The sequence below is a fragment of the Grammomys surdaster genome, unplaced genomic scaffold (genome assembly GCF_004785775.1).
Source record: "Grammomys surdaster isolate TR1022 unplaced genomic scaffold, NIH_TR_1.0 958, whole genome shotgun sequence".
NCBI classification, from domain to species: Eukaryota; Metazoa; Chordata; class Mammalia; order Rodentia; family Muridae; genus Grammomys; species Grammomys surdaster.
In genome coordinates this window covers 5573008-5595532 of record NW_021605377.1, presented here as the reverse complement: position 1 = coordinate 5595532, position 22525 = coordinate 5573008, and the positions used below count along the sequence as shown (strand labels likewise).

Genomic DNA, 22525 nt, shown 5'->3' with positions numbered 1-22525 from the left:
GCTATATCAGAAGGAAGTTGTATAATTTAACAGAATTTAGTATTATTCTGAAACAGATTGCTATAATAAAAATACATATTGTCACTTCTAGAAAAAAATTATTAAAATACAGTAAGATAAAACAGATTTTGAAAGATATACTAAATAATATTTCAAACTTATTGAAAGGAAAATAAAAAATAAGACAAATAGAAAACTTGGGAAAATGGAACAAATCCACAATATCAACAATAACGCTAAACATTAGTGAACTCCATTCCAAGGATACAGAACGCTAAACTGGTTTAGTTTTTCTACAACTATGTGTTGTTTATGAAATATTTCTTTGATTCAAAGACATAAACAGGTTAAAAGAAATGGGACAAAAAAATCTAAAGCATGCAAATAGTAATCATAAGAAAGCTACAGTACCTATAGAAGACAAACAATATAAAACAAGAGATATTAATACTAATTATATTCTATACTAATCATATTTAATGATGACAAAGGATCAGTATACCACATGTGACAGATGTTTTCTTGTCTAGTAGAACCCCAACATACAAGAAAGGAAGAAATAAGACAATTAAAAAGACTGCAATGAATGCCAAAGTAAGACACACACACATCAAAAAATATATATATAATAAATTAAGAATATAGGAGTCCTGGGCCCAAGCACTGAGCAGATCCCTGGCGGGAGCTCTGCACTCAATCTCACAGAACCCAGAAGAAGCAGGGCTCGAAGGAGCTCTAACCCAGGCAATATCTTAGGAAAGGAGACAGCAACACCCACCCCAAACAAGGAGTAACTGGGACCCAATGGGACCAAGGAATTTACTCCTGGCCTGGAGCACTGGTTCCTTCCAGTCTGGGCCCAAGCACTGGGCAGATCTTGAGCCTCAGCTCTAACACCAGCAGCAACACCTACCCCACAAAGTTCTGATACAACCAAGATAATAGGAAAGACAGGCTCCAGTCAGAGACAGGGCAGGTAGCACTAAAGAGATCCAGATGGCGAAAGGCAAGCAACAAGAAGCATCAGCAACCCAGGGTACTTGGCATCATGAATCAGAACCTAGTTCTCCCACACTAGAAAGTCCTGAATTTCCCCATCTCACCAGGAAAGCAAGATTCAGACTTAAAATCACTTCTAATGATGATGATAGAGAACTTTAAGAAGGACATAAATAACACTCTCAAAGAAATTGAGGAGAACACTGTTTCCTCTTTTCCTTAAAGAGGAAACACAAAAATCCCTTAAAGAATTATAAGAGAACACAACCAAACATGTGAAGGAATTGAACAAAACCATCCAGGACATAAAAATGGAAGTAGAAACAATAAAGAAATCACAAAGGGAGACTACCCTGGAGATAGAAAACCTAGGAAAGAAATCAGGAGTCATAGACACAAGCATCACCAACAGAATAAAAGAGATAGAGAAGAGAATCTGAGGTGCAGAAGATACCATAGAAAATATTGACACAACTGTCAAAGAAAACACAAAATGCAAAAAGTTCTTAACACAAAACATCCAGGAAACCCAGGACACAATGAGAAGACCAAACCTAAGGATAATAGGTATAGATGAGAGTGAAGATTCCCAACTTAAAGGGCCAATAAATATCTTCAACAAAATTATAGAAGAAAACTTCCCGAACCTAAAGAACAAGATGTGCACCATAGTGAGATTATGAATTAAAGAATGTTGCTCTGTTGAGCTTTGATGCTACAGATAATGCCAATAAAATTGTCCATGGCCTGAGGTCAGTATTTCCATTTTGGTCAAACCTCAAGGAATGGCATATATAGTTTGATCAGGCTAGCCCTTTTTGCCCTGGGAATACTTTTATTCCAGCCCATCGTGTTAAAGCTTATCTTTAACAACATTGACATGTTGGCAACCAAAGTACATGGCTTGAACCTGAAAATGGACCCCAGACAGAGTTATTAAATTTAACAGGCTGGTAAGCCAAGGACAGGTAAGATTCTACACAGAGTTTTATCAACCTAAGACAGAAATGCATTGCCTTTGATAATGTATATTCTACAACAGGTAAGGAAAGTATTTTTGTCAGAACAGCCTAAGACAGGCTCAGTCTTGTTAACAAACTATAAAAGGGGGAGAAGTGGAGGGCCTTTGGGGCTGCTTGGCAAGAAGCTGACATGGGCCAAGGACAAGGAGAGGGGCTGCTTGGCGGGAATATGACATTGGCCAAGGACAAGGAAAGGGGCTGCTTGGCAGGAATATCACATTGGCCAAGGACAAGGAAGTAGGCTTCAAGCAGGAATCTGACATTAGACTAGAACAAAGAAGTAATTTCAGGTAGGAGTCTAAATCGTAGGCTACAACAAAGAAGCAATCTCAGACAGGAATCTAAATATTAGGCTAGAACAAAGAAGTAATTTCAGATAGGAATCTAAATTTTAGGCAAGTTCAAGGAAGTAGGCTTCAGACATGAAAATGACCTTGGGCTCAGATACTTTGGTCATCCTGATAAGCCTTTAGAAACAGTGATCACGGGAGTGTTCACACTAACTGGGTTTAATGCCCTGCTTTTTCTTTGGCTATTTGTGTTTTTTGTATTGCTTGTTCCTCAACTTTTTGCATCTATTGTATTGCTAGACCCTCAACCTAGAACTGACCTTAATACATACATGTAATCAAAATGGTATAAAAGCATAAAGGAAGAGGGGGTATAGGATAGGGGGCTCTACGGAGGGGAAATGGGGAAAGGGGATGGCATCTGTATTGTAAATAAATAAAATATCCAATAAAAATAAAATGCTTATCTCAAGCCAATAAATAAATAAATAAATAAATAAATAAAATATTCAATAAAAAAAGGAGAAAAAAAAGAATATAGGAGTTGACTGACCTTATTAATTACCATGATTATAACTGACAGACTATTCTACCCAAAGACTATTCCACTAAAAAATATACAAATAAATGTTAGAACAGACTCTCACTACTGAATAAGGCTAGCTGAAAACGCATTATACAGTTCAGGGTGGTCTTCTATTGTGATCCTCTTCCTTCAGTTTCCTAAGTGCTGGGACTATATTCAATATGCATCCTTAGTGAATATACAGGAACATTCTCCAGATGTACCATACACGGAACCACAAAACTAGTTTAAGACAGAAAACAGAAAGTGCTAGTCATGTAAGCCTAAGGACATAAGTTCGGATCCCCAGCACCCACATAAAAAGCCAGGTACAATGATGAACACCTGTAATCCGAAAATGGAAAAAGAACAATCTCTGGAAATTGCTGCACAGCCAGTCTACCCAAATTAGTGAAATCCCTGCTCAGTAAAAGACTCTATCTAAAAAAATATGGTGGAAAGCTATTAAGGAAGACACTGGTCATCAATCATCTGACCTACACATACACAACATAAACATACACACAGACACACAAAATCATAAGAAGTGTGCCATCTGAGTACTACAAAGTAGCTCACAACAGTCAGAAATATAGGAGGGTGCTGGAGAGATGGTTCAGCAGGTAAGAACACTGGCTGCTCTTCCAGAGAATCTAGATTCAATCTCTAGCACCCATGTGACAGTTCACAACTGTCTCTAAGTCCAGTTCCAGAGATCAACACCCCCACACAAACAAACATACATATAGGCATGAAATAATTTTTTTAGAAAAGGAAAAATAAACATGAAATTAAAATTTTTTAAACCCTCAATTATTAGTAATCAATATACTTCTAACACAGGCGTCAAAGGAAAAAACCCCACAAGGTGAAAGAATTTTTTTTTTAAGACAAGGTTTCTCTGTGTAGCCCTAGCTGGTCTAGAACACACAGAAACTAGGCTAGCCTTGGACTCAGGCTGCCTCTGCCTCACAGGTGCTGAAATCTAAGGCATGCACACAGCAACAAGGTAAAAAATTTTAATGTATTTTAGAGATTGTTGTTGTTGTGGGAGAATGGGTCTCATGCAGCTCAGGCTGGCCTTTAGCTTGTTCTATAGCCTAAGATATCCTTGAATTTGATCCTCTTAACTCCACATCCTCTATGCTGAGATTACAGGCATGTACCACCCCACAAAGCTGAAGACTGAACCCAGAGTATTACTCATGTTAGCCAAGCTCTAATTTAGCTCTACCAATTTAGCTACATCCCAACCCTTATAATCACACTTCAAATAAATGATACAAAATAGAGTATGCCTCAAAAGGTACATAATGAGGCTAACAGTATTTAGACTGAAATACACAGGGGTGAAGATCTCACTATAAGACAGAACAAGTTGATCTCCCACCCACACACCTCTACACCTCCACACCCTTGACACACTCACACAATGACATTAGAGTAAGGGTGAAGGTACAGACATACCCGTTACACCAGCACTCAAGAGTCTGGAGCTGCTCAACGACAATGCCCTTACCTAACCATGCACAAGGCTGCATGAGTGCAATTTTTAGTACAAAAATCCCTAACAACAACAAAAAAGCAAGCAGTAAGAAAAGCATTATCTAAATAAAAGTTGAATCTGACATTAGAAAGAAATATAGACTGTTGGATTTAGTCATGATGGTGGTTGCCTATAATCCCACTTCTCAGGAGAATTACAAATTGAAGAAAGTCTATCTCAAAACAAATTTTTTAATATCTACAGGTGGGGTTCAGTGATAGAGCTCTTGCCTATCACATGCAAAGTCTTAGTTCATTCCCAAGGAATGCTCAAAAGCTGGAGTTGGGGTGCATCTATGAAAAAATAGTTCAGTGGTTAAGAATACTTAAAGGACCTAGGTTTAGTTCCTAGCACCCACATGGCAGTTCACAATCTTCTTTAACTCCAATTCCAGGATCTCCAAAATTTTCTTCTGGCTTCCATGGATACTAGGAATGCACATGGTACACATGTAGTCACACACTCATATCCAAGTGTTATGCCCAGATTGCAAGACCCCAAGACCACCAGGACTCGACTCTGACTCCAATGTAATTCACACAAAGGTTTATTCAGCAGAAACTTGCGCTCAGGACTCAAACCTTCCCTGACTCAGCAGGTTAGGGGAGGTCCAGGAGGTCCAGAGGAAGGGGTTTTTAAACGAAAACACACACACACACACACACACACACACGTGAGGGTTTCCAAGCCTTGGCATTACATGATTGGGTAAGAGGTTTATGGGGAGGCACCAAGGCCGCAAATGGCATCTGCTCATGAGCAATGTTAATTAACTGCTGCTATGAAAGAAGATCCATCTCCTTAGTGCAGAAAAGAATGCGGTAGGACCAGCGATTTCCAGCAGCTGCAGCTGGCCAGATGTGTTTCACCCTGGGACCTGGTCCTCTGCTTAAGCCTGTTTCTCACTTAGGTCTCTCACAAGAAGTAGAGCTTTTGAAGAGGTGAGTACTGGGGCTGGAGAGATGACTCAGCAGTTAAGATCACTGACTTTCCTTCCAGGTTTTGAGCTCAATTCCCAGCGCGCATACAGCAGCTCACAACTGTTTATAACCATAGTCCCATGGGATCCAACACCCTCTTCTGGTGTGCAGGTACAACACGCAAACTAAACACCCATATACATAAAATATATAAATAAGCAAACCTTTTTCCAAGTTGATTATTTTAAATGACAAATTAATAATAAAATATAAGATATACAAATTACCAAAATCAAGAAAGGGAAAAAAATGTACCAATCTCACTAATTTAGGAGATTATATATTAAAGGTTTTGTTTTTAATTATGTCTATGTGTGAGTGTGTGCACATAAGTGTGGGTGCTCATGGAGGCACTAGATTCCCTAGTGTGAGCTACCTGACCTGACATGAGTGGTTGGAACCAACTCCAATCCTCTGAAAGAACAGCAGTCTCTCTAAATCCAGTGCCATCTCTTCAGTCCCAAAAGGTTTTATTTAATGCTTTATTAAGGGGAAGGCGGAGGGGAGAGGGAGAGAACAGAGAGGGAGACAGGGAAAGAGAGGAGGGAGAGAGGGAGGGGGAAAAAATTAAGTTATATAGTCAACAAATTTAGACAACTTACATAAACTAATTCCTTGAACAGTCACATTTTAAAACTCTGAAAGCTAAATGGAAAATCTGACTAGACTTACACCAAGTAAAAAGACTGAATAATTTTAAAGCTCCCCACTGTTAAGTTTCAAATCCTGAACAAGAAGGCTGATATACCTATTTAACATATCAAAGCAGTCCTGGCCTCTAGGTTCTCCCAGCATCTCTCAGTCCCTACCTGTTACAGGTATGGATGGCATTCCCTGCCCTCTACCCTGAACTGTCCAGCCCAGGGGATGGGCTGTCTTCATCATAAAATGCAGACATTCTGGCTACCCTCCCTCTTTTGCTCCTTCTGTACCTTTGACCTCCTGGCTGTTATACTTGGGTCTTCTCTCTCCCTTCCCTTTCCTCTCCCCCATATGGTTCTGGGTCATGCATGACTCTCCAGATATGTCTGCTTCTGCCTATGTTCTCCCACATATCTATAATAATGTACCTCTACCATACCTAGGAGCAGTCATGCCCTTTCCTTTTTATTCACCCACAAAGAAAAACATGGACCCATATAGTTTCATGGTAAGACCTACCAAATATGCAAAGAAGTATTACTGTTCCTTTGGAAAGTATTCAGAAAAATAAGAGAGAAAATGTATTCTAAGTATGATGTTACCCTAAAACCAAAGCCAGGTAAAAAGTATCAAAAAATCAACAGACCCAATATCCTTCATAAATACAGATGCAAAATTTCTTAACAAAATAAACACAAACTATATTCAACAATAAAGAGATTTTTTTTATTAGACCAAATTTGATTTATCCAGGAGTAATACTTTAATCTCTAAAAGTCAGTGAATAAAAGGATACTAACAATAAAAAAATATAAAACAGATGATCATTTCACCGGATGAAGGTAAAAAAAATCTTTGGGGAAAAAAAAAATCACACATACCCATCGTCAATAAAAACCTTAAATAAGGGCATCAAGAAGAGTCAAAGAATAAAAGTGTCTGGCACACAAACACTGAAAAGTTTGTGAAAGGTTCCTTCTCCCTGAAGCCACGTAAAGGTAGAAGGAAAGAAACTGTTTCACAAAGGTGTTTTCTAAACCTCCACATCTGCACTGTGACACTAGTGTGCACACTCACACAAGTGTGCACACAAACAAATTATAAAACAACGGAAACTAGGAATAGAATGGAAAGTCTTCAATTTGATAAAGTATCTATGGAAAAGTATGGGGCTAAACTAGTTACCATCACACTGTACAGCAAAAATGTGTTTTACCGGGGCTGGAGAGATGGCTCAGTGGCTAAGAGCACTGACTGCTCTTCCAAAGGTCCTGAGTTCAATTCCCAGCAACCACATGGTGGCTCACAACCATCTGTAATGGGATCTGATGCCCTCTTCTGGTGTATCTGAAGACAGTAACATTGTACTCACATATATAAAATAAATAAATAAAGCAAAAAAAAATGTGTTTTACCCCTAAACAACAGAAACAATGCACTTTCAATATTTCTATGTAACATCTTATTGGAGAATCTATACCATAAGTTAAGGCAAATATGAGTGAATGAAGAACAGACCGGAGAGAAAGCTGTAATTCTTTTCATTCAGAGACTTGGTCCTCTACATGAAAACCATATGCAAGAGATGACCATATTTTTTATACTAGCCATGAACAATATGAATAGCAAATAAAGAACATTCCATTTACAAGAGCCTCAACAATTACAAACTTCTTTAGAAAAAAATATAATGGGCTGAGTATGGAGGAGCATGACTTTAATCCCAAATACTCAAGATACCGCTTTGAGTTCAAGGCCAGCATAGACTATTGGCAGTGGTTCTGAACCTTCCTCATGCTGTAACCCTTTAATACAGTTCCTCACATTGTGGGGACCCCCCAACCATAAGATTATCTTCATTGCTATTTCATAACTGTAATTTTGTTACTGTTATGTATCATGTAAATATCTGTGTCTTCTGATGGTCTTAGGAGACCCTAAGTGAGTGGCTACAACACTCTTTCCCCTTACCTCCCCCTCCCCAAGAGGTTGGGACTACAGATTGAGAACCACGGATCTATGGGGTGTTCTAGAACACCCAGGACTACATAGAGACACTATCTCAAAATAAATAAATAAACAAACAAATAGGAACATAGGAAAACCATAACAAAAGTGCATGGTTTTATATTAAAATTTGAAAAAATGATGAGAGAAATCAAAGATCTAATTAAACATACACATACTATATGTTGACAGATTAAGGTTCAGTTTAATTGAACTTGTGATTTTTTTTTTCTACAAAATCCTGTCAAATCTCAGGACCCTAATTTTTCTGTGGTACTGGAAAGAACATGAAATGCTCTAGAGAGTACAGTATTAGAGTAAGGGTAGACATAATTATTAACAGAAAGTTTAAACAGAATTCAAAGTTTAAAAAAAATATTTACATTGCTGTTTCTTCAACTGATATTTTTACAAAGATATTAAGACAGCTTAAAGAAGAATAGTCTCTTAACAGACGATGCTAGGAAATAGGACAACCACAGTAGAAAAGAAGAAAAGAAGCTTGAACCTTAATCTTATACATACATCTTATTTAAATATAGATCCTAGATGTAAATGAAAGATAAAAAGAAAACCCACACAGAATATCTTGGTAATCTAGGATTAGACTCCTCCCAAAAAAAAAAAAAAAAGAATCTTCATATATAACAAAAAATAGTACACACATGAACACACAGAAATCAACTGGACTTCATTGAAAATTTTTGCACTTCAAAATATATTAGAAAAGATATGAAGCCATGCCACAAATATAAGAAACTCTTTGCAAATGATCTCTAATTTTTTAATATCTAAAACATAAAAAGAATTTTTAGAATAATATATAGTATAGTATATAAAATATATACTATACTATATATTATATAGTAATAGATATATTTAGTAATACATATTTTTAAAAGGGATACTTCAACATGTTCATTATAAAAAATGTAGAATATCATCCATGTAAAAAAGGGAAGAATTTTTAACAATTTTTAAATTAGATTTATATTTTTATATATATTTTAGATTTATATATATTTATTATATGTGAGAGAATTGTGCCTGCATGTATATGTACCATGTGCATGCTGACCCTGACAGTCAGAAGAGGGCATCAGATCCCCTGGAACTGGAGTTATTAATGGTTGTGAACCATGTGGGTGCTGGAAATCACAACTAGGTCCTCTATAAGAATAACACATGCTCTTAATCACTAAGTCATCTCTCCAACCTGATCGATCTTGAAAGACAAAGATTAGAAGTATGGAAGGAGAAAAAACAAAAGGAACATATATCACAAGAGTTTCTAACATTAGAATGAATGAAAAACAGCACTATGAATGAGAAACACTATGACATGCTTTCTTTGATACCATACAACTGTTTAAGAACACTATTTAGGAACATTTTCCATATAAAAATAGTAATAACAACAAAAAAAATTAAGTAACTTTTCTGAAAAGCTAAGTAGCTGGTAACTCTTCCCTCTGCTTTACTGCTAACCAAAGGCTTAACTGTCTTCATTAGCACTCTCAGATAGTGCTACAGTGTCAATATTTCTTGAACAACAACTTCAATCAGTAAACATATGTGATAGGCACTTCTTTGGCTTCCAAGATCTGACCCTATTTCTCCCCACTGCTGTCTCATCTACACACCGCATGCAGGTTTTTAGCCCTTCCAATCCCACACACTCTCCCTATCAGTTACATCCATGATCTTTACTACCACTATTGCTAGTGACTCCTGACTCCCTGTCTCCCAGAAACTTTTCCTCCATGGTATTCCCTGACTTAACTCCCTCCAGTCCAAGTAGAATATGTCTATATTCACCCTCGAGCTATACTTAACTAAATCCTAATGTATTCTACTTGTAGATCTATATCAGGTCTCTTTCTTACATGTCCCAAAATATATTCACATTCATCCTTTAATCATTTACCGTGTTAAGTCACAAATTGCTTCATCCATTTCCCCAGCAGACACTATGGTGCTTAAGATCGTAGAAAATGAGGCACTTAAAACAGCCCAGCTTTACTCTCCATTTCCCCAGTGTCTAATATAGTGTAGGACATGTAAAAAAAATTCAAATAACTGACTAAACCAATTAACAGCAAAAATATAAGTTACATACAATTTTTCAAAGTCTTCAAAGAGTTATTTTTTCAAATGAGAAACAGACATAAATTAAAGGACTTACTATCTTTGTTTTCTATTGCTGTGATGAAACATTGACCAAAATAACTTGGGAAAGAGTCTGTTTCTTTGTTGTTTTCTGAAACAGCCTCACTATATAGCTTTGGCTCACCTGGAACTCAGAATGTAGACCAGGCTAGCCTCAAACTCATAGAGATCCACCTGCCTCTAACCCCAGTGCTGGCATTAAAGGGGAGAGCCACCAAACCAGCTGGTTTACTTCAGTATATACACTTCCAGGTAACTAGAGTACATCCTTTAGGGAAGTCAGCAAAAACTCAAGCCAGGAACCAAAGCAGAGAGACCTTGGAGGAACTCTGCTTACTAGCTTGTTTGTCCTGGCTTGCTCAGCACATTCCAGGACCACTGCATAGGGGAAGCACCACCCACAGTAGGCTGTGCCCTCCAATCAAGAAAATGACTTACAGGGCTTGCCTAAAGCCCAATCTGATATAAGCAATTCCTCAACTGAGGTTCCCTCCTTCCAGATGACTCTAGCTTGTGTTAATTGTGTGTGTGTGGGGGGGCACCCACTCAAGCTGGTCTCCTGGACCTGATTCTCTTCTCACAAAACCACAATCTATGAAATTATGTTTACTGGTATAAGGCATCCATGTAACTCTGGGAGTCACACAAAAAAAAAGTATATTTCAACTTCACTCCATTTTTAGCTAGCCAATATAAGCTAGCTAAATATAAGCAATATAAGCTGTAGAGGAGACTGATGTGAATAATAACTTTTCTACAGATTTTTGGTTAATCCAGTCTTTTCAGATATCCTTTATCTGTACTATTATTCAAAACATTTATAATGCATCTCAGGAAAATAATGTACAAGAAGTTATGTCAGCACCCTGAGAAATATATTCAAGGTATATACTGTTGCTCTTTAACATGGTATCTGATCTAAAATAAATGTGATACAGATGAGAGAGATGATCGTGAGCACTAGAGCTAGGCCTGTGTCCTGAAATCCCTATAGTTTTCAGTGGTTGCTATGTTTTATTGCAATCATGTTACTGGGCAACAACTTAGAAGCTAGGCTGGCAAGATCACCTAACACTGAACCCAAGAAGATTTATAAAAATATTTCAATATCCTACTTCACCTTCTTATACCTTTACCTAAAGCCACTCTGTGCTTATAAGCATCAGACATGTGATTTATGGCAAGTTTATTATAGTTACCTACAATTTTAAAAGTCATAGTTTGAGAATGACAGGTACTTTCCAAAAAGGAAAGGTCAGATTTTAGGTTCTTCCTAGCTCTAAATTTTAATTCTTAAAGTACTTTAAAGTCATAATATACAGAAAGCAACAATGGAGCATTTCCCAGCTTCCTTGGTTTCTCTCCTCCTAGAATACTGCTCAAACACAGAAGAAATAGCACTAGACTTGACATGGCAGCCAGTGATCTGTGAATCCAGAAAGAGTAGTCCTGACAGAACACAGGCAAGCAGTGAACTTCAGAGGATTGCCAACATAGGAGAGCACATTAAAGTATTAAAGTATAGTTTCATAAATTAATGTTGACTGAGTAAAACATAGAATATAGAATGGAAAGACATGAAATGAGATGGAGAGAGACCAGGAGGATGCAAGAGGAAGAAAGGAAAGGAAGATAAAAGGGACTCACATTTTAAAACTAAGGTTCTTCTAGGGAAGAACCAGGAAATTGACCAAACTCTCCATGCCCTATGGGAGTAGAGCCAGAACTCCACAGGGAGTTCTTAGTAATGCTACTGTCATGGGAAATTCTCAAATATTCATTCATACTTTCTAGGAACAAAACCTTCCCTTTTGATTCCAGTGATTTCCCCCACTCTTTAATTTCCCATCTTGTGATTTACTGCTATATTCTGACTTCTATTTTATAGGAAGAGTCAGGGGTTCAAATGAACATGTGTCAGTTAAGAAACATCCTCTCAACAGCTTCTGTTTAAAAAAAACAAAGGATATGCTCATGAAAGAGGTGAATCTAGTTAGGAAGACAAGACCAGTCTAAATCACAACTACATACTGTAGAATTTCAAATGTCACGGTTAAATTGAACCTTACAGAAAAGTTTTAAAAAAAAAAACTTTTAAAAAACCTTTTTTTTTTTAAAAAAGGAAGAAATTGGGTCAGGGTAGAAAGAAATAAAGACTGATACAGGAAGGAGAAAACAGGTTTGAAGGATAATGGAAGAAAAGTTTGGACAAAGGCACTTTTTCCATAATGAAAAAGAGCTTGGGAAGCCAATATGAGACAATTTTGAAGAAGTCACTGTAAGTTAACGCAGTTGTGATGAGGAGGGACTAGAGAGACATGGTTGGGCAGTTAAAGAGCTGCTCCTCTCAAAAGACACCACAAGTCTCTGTAACTATATAGGTGGGCTCACAACTGCCAATAACTCCAGCACTGATCAATGGCTCATTACGTTAACCTCAGCATCAGAAGGACACACACAGTGAGTGAAAACTAAAATGAAATCTACAGATTTTTAGTAAGGGGGTATAAATTCCACTTCCTATTGCTAATAGTTTGACTTTAAAGACATCATTTGTCACAGTTTCAAATTGATGCCATGGTGGCTTCACACATGTAGTCTCAACACTGGGAAGGTTGAGCCACAAGAATTGCCAGATGTTCAAAGTCAATGAGGAAGATATAGTGGGTTCCAGATCAGCCTGAGCAAAATTACAAGACGAAGCTTCAACTTAAAACAACAACAAACAAACAAACAAATAAATAAGGCAAACAACAACAAAAAGCTCATTTGAGCCAATCACTCAGGCTTGTGGTCCCAGTAAGATCCTAAGAAATTCCTTTTCCCAAAGTTTGACATTTAGAAAAAAACCAGCATTCCCTCAGGGACTTAAGTCATTCTTATCTCTGACAAAAAGAACCCAAGGCTGTTCAAGATCTATGCTAGCCTCTAGGCTCCCTCAAACCCGACTCACAAGTACTTGCTGCAGAGTCTTCCTGGCTGGCATTCGCTCCCCCCACATACTAACCCCCTCCTTACCCCCACTCCCACAGTCCCCTACCCTAAACCTCTCCAGCCTCTGAGCTTCCCTTCCCTTCCCCCAGCTTCTCTTACCTGTATAACCTCAGTCAACTTGACTACTCTCTGGATTCCCGGTTCTGCTTTACACTCCACTCCTGGACCTCTCTTTCCTTTCTTGCTCTCCCCCTCTCTCATCTCATGGCCCGGTCTATTCTGTTAGCCATGTTCAGTCTAGACCCTTCTTGTGGCCTCTGGCTGTTCTCTCCTTTACAGTAAACCCTTCTCCTCAGCCATACCTTGGAGCGGTTACAGCCTCATTTTCATTTCACCTGGAATTCAGGAGGCTGAGGCAGAGAAATTGCCAATTCAAAGTAAGCCTGGGATACAAAGCCAGACCCTGTCTTAAATGCTTTCCCCACCAAATAGAACACGTAATAAATTAAATTAAATTAAATTAAAAACTTAGTTTACCACTCAAGTTATATCATTAAGGGCTCAACAATTGTAGACCAAGGCTACTGCTAAATCAAGGCTTAAAAACTTGTACTGTTTTGCAATCTCTCAAAGATATGTAACTCTAAATTGCTATCATCTTGTTATTTAAGACTATTATTACATACAGCTTGCATACTTTATCTCATTAGAAAAGAAAATATTCAAAGAGAAATAAATACTCTGGGATAAGTGACAACCAAAAAGAACTCAAATCCATTTACAACTCTCCAAAGAGTCTTGGGTGACAACAGAAAAATCAAAGTGTTCTAATAATTCTAAGCAAAACTGAGTTGAAATCAAATCTGAATTTAAAAGGTGACAAATATAACCACCTATAAATAAACTAAAAGCATAAATTTGGAGAGCTCCAAATTCAGATTAACAGGCCACATTTACTTATGTTGAATCTTAGACTTGTTTACGATGATGTTGCTTGGTAACAGAGGCACAGCTTTAACAACCTACTCAGTTCTTTAGATCTCAGTTTAGTACTTTATACTAACAGCCTGAACACACAATGAATTCTCTACATATTAAAAAAAAAAATTCGGAACAAATTTATCCTTATCCTCAACATCTTTGAGAAGGAAGTGGCCTGATAATTAGAAGGTAACAAAGCCTTAAAGACACTTCAGTATCCTTTAGGGCATTTTTAAAAAGCCAAGTGTCCTTTTTTTATCATAGTCAGAAACTGGACTAAGAACTTGCTAAAGTATCAAGCCCAAAATATACTTCCCACATTTCAGACCTTACCTCAGCAACATCCGCAAACGTCACTGCTACAACTATGTTTAAGGACAAGGAAAAGGATGCCAGCGTTGCTTTTCCACCACAAATTAAACTGGAGGTCCTTTACATTAACCCCATTACTACGCTGGCTACCGTGCCGCAGTGCACCAAAGAGCCCAGAACGGAGTTACTCGTGCTTAAAAATAAATAAATAAATAAATAAATAAATAAATAAATATTTTTTTTAAAAAAGCCTGCATCCAGAACTCATCTCAAGGCCTGCCTTCCAAACACGTGCTTCCACTACTTCACCAAGAAACAAAACCGAGGTTCAAGGGCTGGAGCAGAGAAGTGCTGCAGGATTCCAAGCAGATGCCCAACAAGCCTAAAAAGAGAGGTGACTTACCAAACTCACACTCGGTCCCTGCAGCTTGCCCCAGCACAGCAGCCGCGCTCGCCCCCGGGGGCCCCCGACACAGCTCCGACCACCGCCACCCACTCCGCTCTGCTCGCCCAGGCATTGGGGCCGAGGGGTCCGGACGGTCCCACCGGCTGGGGGTGTGGGCCCAGCCCGCCACGCCTGGAGCAGTCCAGGCGGCCGCCGACGAGCCGGGCGGGCTGTAAGCGAGGGCACCCACGCCTGGGGAAGGTTGAGGTAGCCCGGGAAACTCGGAGGGCCGAGAGGGCGGCGGCTGCAAGTCCGGCTCCTCCTCCGCGGCCCGGCCTCCTCAGCAGCCACGCCGCCCCCTCAGCCCGCCGCCCGCCACTCCGGAGCGGACCTCGTCCGGAGCCGCGGCGGCGCGCGAGGCAGGAAGTCCCGCCCCCCGTCTACGTCATCGGCACCGCGCGCCGCCCAAGGCCGGAGCCGTTGGGGAGGAAAGCCGGCGACGGTTGCGCGGGCAGCCGCTGCTACTAGGAGAAAAGTGCGGATACCACTCTGGGACGTCCCTGTGGGCCCCACCAAAGCCCGCGAGGCAGGGGAACGGCAGAGCTCATGCCCGACTCCCAGTGGGTTGAGGGACTCTGCCCTCGTCCTGCCCTTGTCACACCTCCTTCTCTGAGGGCTTAGAAGGTGCTCTTCGCCACCACCTCTGTTCCTGCCCGCCTGTCACTGTGCCTGCTGGGCGGAATTTCGGGCTCTGGCACCCAGTCAGCCCAGTGCGGAGTCGCCCCAGCTTGCCACCAGGGAAGTCAGGTCAGAACCTCCTTCCTGCCCCAGTCCCATCCTGTAGGCCCTCCTACTCTTAGGGGTACAACAGGGTGCGCTCCTTCCTGGTCTCCAGGCTGCAAACTGAATTGGTACTTGGTGAGAGCTTTGATATTTGCGACCTAAAGACTGAGATAGACTAGGCTTTTGGCGCTTCAAGGTAGGCGATGGGAGAAACAGGCATCCCGTCTGTACCCATGCTTGCTGAGTGCCTCCTGACTGGCCTTGGATCGTGACAGTGCGCTGTGAAGGACAGCTTATGTTTGTCCTTGGACTATATCCGGCCTCTTGGTAGAATGGTAACTGAGCTGTCACATTTTTTTTTTCTTGAAATGGAAGTGCATACAATTATGGGTAGGTTATATAAAGGAGATACGTGGGAACGCAGAAGTCGTGTGACATTGAGAGTAACAATTTGCTGAACGCTCCTATATCAAGTGCCGCAGCATTTTTATAGATTATCTTAACCCCTAGTTCTGTAAATTCAACTGTGTTTTACGGTTTTCCCAGATCCTGAAATCAAATCAAATCATTCGTACCCAGTGAAAGTATACGTTAAAAAAAAAAAAATCACTGGAAAGTGAGAAGACTGGAGAGATGACTAGCAATTGAAGAAAAGCTTTATTTCTCACACAAGAGTAAATGCTAGATGAACACTTAAAAGAAATAAATTAAACCATTAAAAATAGAAGAAAGTCCGTGATGAAGAGTGCTTGCTGCTTTCCCAAAGGACCTGTATTCAGGTCCCAGAACCGAGGTCCTGCTGCTTACATCAGTCTGTAACTACAGCTCTCAGGCCATCTGACACCTTTGGCCTCCGAGAGCATCTGCACTCATGTACACTTACACACATAAAGACACAGTATTTTAGTAATGTTTTTAAATAGAAGATCAAAGTGAGTATATTGATGGCCTTGAGGGTAGAAAGGCCTTTTCCAAGTATGAAATAAGCTAAGATTGTAATACACTCACAGTATTGGAAATAGTGAACCATAGAAAAATACATTCATAACATTTGCAAAGAAAAAAATATTCCTAACATACAGTTCTTGCAAAATCAATTCTAGCCTGGCGGTGGTGACACACACCTTTAATCCCAGCACTTGGGAGGCAGAGACAGGCGGATTTCTGAGTTCGAGGCCAGCCTGGTCTACAGAGTGAGTTCCAGGACAGCCAGGGCTACACAGAGAAGCCCTGTCTCGAAAAACCAAAAAAGAAAAAGAAAAAATCAATTCTAAATTTCAATACCTAAATAATAGACAAAAGAAGTGGCACATGTCTGTAATCCCAGCACTCTAGCTACTAGGGTAGGAGTTTGAGGTCATCTTGGACATATAAGTAAGACTTTGACTCAAAAGAGAAAATTGTCCAAATATATCATGACATTCTCCAAGAAAAATACCCAGTTAACAAATGAAAAGGTGTCTACCTTCCAAGCAGATCTCTTTTGCTTACCAGTATTGACAGGACTGTGAAAATACAATTTTTTTGTGACTACTGCTGTGAGGGCCATAATAGTACAACCTGACTTATTAATATAAGCATTATCTGTTGCACTTAAAAAAAAGATTCCTAAGGATATTGTTGATTATCATGTTTATATTACATACTCATGGTGTATAATATCACTAGAACAGAAGACAATTATGGTGTGTGCATACAATAGAATACTCCTGACCCATTAAAGCATTCTATTACATGTGTCCATGGAATCTGGGTCATATTTTTCCAAAAGAAAAAACAAAATACAGATCACAGTATACAGAATTTGAATGCCTATATGTTGATAAATATGAGTACAAAATTGAAAAGACTGTAAGACTACTTTTTATCTTTTAGATGTTTTAACCTTAAGATTTTTTTTAATTTGTGAATTTATTATTTTATGAAAGTGAGGTCATGTTACGTTTTTAAATTATAAGACATGCCAGGAAAAGAAGCAGCTGACTGCAGGCCTACACAAGTATGCAATCTTGGGATCTGAGTATAAAGGGGGTTTTTTTTCTTTTTTTTTTTTTTTGCCATAAATTTGTCAAACTTACTTGTAGACCTGATCACTAACTCACCACATATCTTGATTCTGACTCCTGTATTCACTATGTCCCTCATGATACTTTCCATTATCTTTTTTTTTTTTTTTTTTTTTTTTTGGTTTTTCGAGACAGAGTTTCTCTGTATAGCCCTGGCTGTCCTGGAACTCACTCTGTAGACCAGGCTGGCCTCGAACTCAGAAATCCACCTGCCTCTGCCTCCCAAGTGCTGGGATTAAAGGCGTGCGCCACCACCGCCCGGCTACTTTCCATTATCTTGTAATTCCCTCTACCACTGGATTATTTTTGTTCTTTCTGTGCATTTATCTAGTGATCAGAAAAATTCAGCTCCTGTTTTCAGACCTTGCTACACAGCTACAATAAGATAGTGCCGGGAAGATTGCTTTATGGATAAAGTGGTTTTTGCTGCGTAGGCATGAAGACCTGAATTCAGATCTGTACCACTCATGTGGAAGCTAGGCACGCCAGCACACATCTGTAGTCAAAGTGCTCGTGCGTTTCAGGCAGACCCTGAAGGCTCACAGGTCAGCTAGTCTAGATAAAACAGCCAGCTCCAGATCTAGTGAAAGGTCCTCTCAAAAAATAAGATGGAAATGGGTAGAGGAAGACACCTAACATAGACCTCTGCTTTCTACACATGAGGACACAGGCAAGCACAGGGAGGAGCACGTTCGCGTGCACACACACACACACACACACACACACGACAATACTATCATAAATTGTGTAAATAAATGAAGCATAATTGAAGAGTTCAGAAATGTATATTTATGATCAGTTGATTTTCAGTAAGGGTGTTGAGATGCAATATGAGAAAGAATGAATGGTACTGGGGAAACTAGATATCCACATATGAAGGGAAATTGGGAACCTACCTTAATGCAATTATAAGTGTTTTAAGATGAACCAGAGACTGACATCCAGCCCCATGTTGCTTCTAGTGACATGTCTGGGTCCATGGTCCTATCAAAGCTAGAGTCTGAGTTGATGTCAGAGGCCCTTGTTTACCAAGGCCATACAGCCCAGACAACAAAGGCCTGGTCTGGGCTATCTGAGGCCATGTTGATATCTGAGCACTGTGCTGAGCTGGCTCCACCCCTTGCCTGCCATCACCTGATGGTGAGCTTGTACCATCCCTCACAGGGTTACAGCATTTGGGAGAGCAGGCCCTGCACCTCTCCCTGGCAGCACAATAGAGCTGGCCCTGGTGTCATGGGGTTGGATGAGAGCCTGAGATCTGGCCCTGCCCCTTGCCCGCTTCAACAAAGTGAGATAACCAGGGCAGTGCTGGATGGAGATCTTGCTGTGGTGGGGTAGGTGCAGGAGAGCTGGTGGGCTAACTGACTCAGCTACTACCAAGGCCCAGATTCTGGGCTTTGAGCTGGCCCACCACAACATCTACCCTATCTGTGAACTGCTACAGGATGTGAAGGCTCTGGTCCTGCAGATCCACAGCTGCAGGATCTCCATGACACAGGGCAACAGGATATCAGAGAGGAGTCCCAGCACTGCTAATGTAGCAGAAACCAGACCGCAAACTAGAACCATGACTCACTGGAATGGTTATTTGCAAACAAAGATGTGTGGGCAAAGGATGTACTGCACGACACACTGTGATACAATTTCAGTTTCCACGATGAGATGTTCCTATTGTTTTTTCCTTTGGAAAGTTGCAAGAGTGGAGGACAGATAACAAAGGGTCAGGGAGATGAGTGGGTCGGGTGCATGATGTGAAATTCACTAAGAATAAAAAGTTTTTTTTTTTTTTAAAAAAAAGACCTGGACCATATGAGATTCAGTCTCAAAAAATGAACAAATGACCTAAAACTTTAAATGATTAAGGAATAAATTGTGTGAGTTTCTTGATAAAACAAAGAAGAATGTTCAATAATCTTTAGTGACAAGAAATGCAAGTTTAAACTATAGTGGAGTCCATTCCATTCCACACATTGAGGAGCTAAAGTCAGTCTTGTATAACCCAAATGTCAGTAATTATATAAAGCAGCTGGGACTCACTCATCACTAGTGATTAATAACATATGTTAAAAAACTGTTTCACAGTTTCTTTAAAGTTAAACATCAATCTAACCTGTGCATGATCCATTAATCTGTTACTTGACTAAAATGAAATTCAAGTTCACAAGAAAACTACATGTTTAGAACAGCCTTATTCATAATAAAAAGTAGCCATGTAACTATCAGAGGAGCACAGATAAAACATGAAAAATATGTATATCATACTCTAGGCAAGTCAGCAATAAAAGTAACATGCTTGTCAATAATATACCTGATAACATGGATAAGTCTCACAAATATTTTTATAAACCGAAGAAACTGGGCATAGTATAGTGCATTATATTTTGTTCCATTTATACAGAATCCAAGAAAAAGAGAAGTTTCATAAATTTCAAGATGATTTTAAGACACAGCAGCATGGTAGGAAAAGAGGCTAAAGGCTCTGAATGATTAAGAGGTTCTATATTTTGTCTCAAGTGATTAAAATAATACTGTTGTCGAAATTCACAAAGTGAGTAAGATATGTGCATTTTATTTTATATTAACTATACCATACTAGTTTATATACTTAAAAGTATTAATAGAAATTATGCCTCTCCATTCACTGAAATGCTAATGTCTACTAGGAAGACTACTCCCTTTCTGATATCAAGATACTCCAGAAATCTGATCAGCACTTAGGAAATTGTTTCATGTTCCCACTTTCAGGGTGGTGAAGCACAAATCAGCCCTCAAGACCCATGGGTAGAAATCCATGGCTTTTATGAGATAGAAAATATCCATTTGAAAAGTCAGATGAAAACATAAAAGAAATTATTTGAGAGACGGAAAGAGTCCAGCAAGAGGGGAGTAGGAGAAGGCTGGTAAGACAGCTTTCATCAGTGAAAGCATTTGTCACACAATCTTGAGTCTGATCCGAGGAACCCACCTAAAGGTGACAGGGGAGAACAGACCCCACAAAGTTGTCCTCTGACCTTTGAGTGTGCACCGCACATGCACATCATGCACAGGCGCAGGCACACACACACACACACACACTCTTTTTAATTGTAAAAAGGGAATAGGAGAATGGACAATGAAGGAGACAAAGTATAATGGAAAGCACATAAATATATGAAAATGCTGTAATAAGACACATTTGTATGCCTTTTCATTTAGAACAATACATCCCAGGGTGAACATGATAAGCACAGTCATACCAACCACTGATCTTTTAATATTGAAATATAGTTAGAGCCAAGTATGGTGGCACAAGCCTTTAATTCCAGCACTGGGAAGCAGAAACAGAGTTTGAGGCCCTTCAATATTCAAAATTCTTTGTCTTTTTTTAATTATATAGTATCTATATTGTAGTAGGCACAAGTGTGTCATAACCAAACTCAAAATGATCAGGAGTTTATTGTGCTGTTGGGGGTATTGTTGTGCATACTGAATTGGCCTGTTGCTTTGGGCCACTAGTGAGGTAACACACAATGGCAAGGAATGCACAGTTCAGTGCTTCTCAACCTGTAGGTCATGACTCCATTCATAGGGGTTTCCTAAGACAGTCAGAAAAACATGAGATTTATAACAGTAGTAAAATTACAGTTATAAAGTAGCAACAAAAATAATTTTATGGTTGGAGGTCACCACAACATGAGGAACTGTATTGAATGGTTGCAACATTAGGAAGTTTGACAACCACTGGCAGAGTTGAGCAGGGTTGCTCAAGTTTATAGGTGAGAAGTGAAACAAAAATAGGAAGTGATAGGCTGGGGTTCCACTATTCTCTTTTAGGGCATACCCTCCATTCTAAACACCTCCCAGTAGGCCCCATCTTGTAAGGCTTTACTATCTCCCAAGGGGATGATACACTGTTTACCAAATGAACTTTCAGGAGAGCCTTTAGCACCCAGACTATAACAATAAATAATATAGTTATAATTTTAAAGGATACAAGAGAATGTAGATATTATATACAATTACATTTTATAAACGGGGCTTGAACATCTACATGCAAATTTTCTTATCCATAGAGCATCTGAGACCCAATCCCAAGCAGACAACACTACACACACATACACACACATGTTATACATGAGCACACTGTAGCTGTCTTCACACATAAAAGGGCATCAGATCCCATTATAGATGGTTGTGAGCCATCATGTGGTTGCTGGGAATTGAACTCAGGACCTCTGGAAGAGCAATCAGTGCTGTTAACCGCTGAGCCATCTCTCCAGCCCCTGGATAACACTATGTTAACCAGGAGGAATACATTCAAACTGCAGGAAAAATGAGTATCTAAACAATAATAAATGAGCTAGTCTACTAGATCAATGGGGGAATGGTATAAAATTAAAGGCTTTGATATTATCAATTGAAGTTCACATTCACATTACTAATTCATGGAATACTGGGACTTGTGAAACCTAATAAGGAAAATTTTTTAAAAGTTTAAATTTTAAATAAGAAGTGAGGACATTTGGAGTATTTGAGCAAAGCAGAGTGGTTTGAGATATAGGAATTCTTTCAACAAAGAGTAGGAAGTATTCTTCACTTTGACTACTTTGTTGCCAGGGACAGAAATAATACATGGGGAATAGCTTATATTTGGAATGTTGAGGGGAAATAGTTGTGTTGTATGTATCTCGGTGGAGAATGAAGCAGTTATAAAATGTATACACTTTCCCTTCACTGTCTGTTCCTCTCTCCCTCTTTCTCTTTCATACCTATGCTTTCCCCGGTGTTCTCATTCCCTCAGTCCTCTTCATTCACTCGGTCCTCTTCATCCCCTCAGTCCTCTTCATCCCCTCAGTCCTCTTCAT

At 39.5% G+C, this 22525-nt stretch overlaps 1 protein-coding gene and 1 long non-coding RNA gene across 4 annotated transcripts in view; one reads left to right on the top strand and one right to left on the bottom strand.

The window, feature by feature from the left end:
* Cep83 (centrosomal protein 83) overlaps positions 1-15099 on the bottom strand; it is a 104441-nt gene extending 89342 nt beyond the window's left edge. The window contains exon 1 of one of the 3 annotated variants that reach the window (XM_028783054.1): positions 14851-15099. The gene's annotated coding sequence lies outside the window, so the exon portion shown is untranslated. Of the gene's footprint in view, positions 1-14468; positions 14513-14850 lie in introns of those variants that run through there. The other 2 variants (XM_028783055.1, XM_028783057.1) reach the window with 2 other exon arrangements.
* A 249-nt stretch (positions 15100-15348) lies between these two features.
* Positions 15349-22525, top strand: part of LOC114634465 — a 13059-nt gene continuing 5882 nt past the window's right edge. Inside the window, exon 1 of the long non-coding RNA XR_003713328.1 lies at positions 15349-15639. This is a non-coding gene — a long non-coding RNA (uncharacterized LOC114634465). The remainder of the gene's footprint in view (positions 15640-22525) is intronic.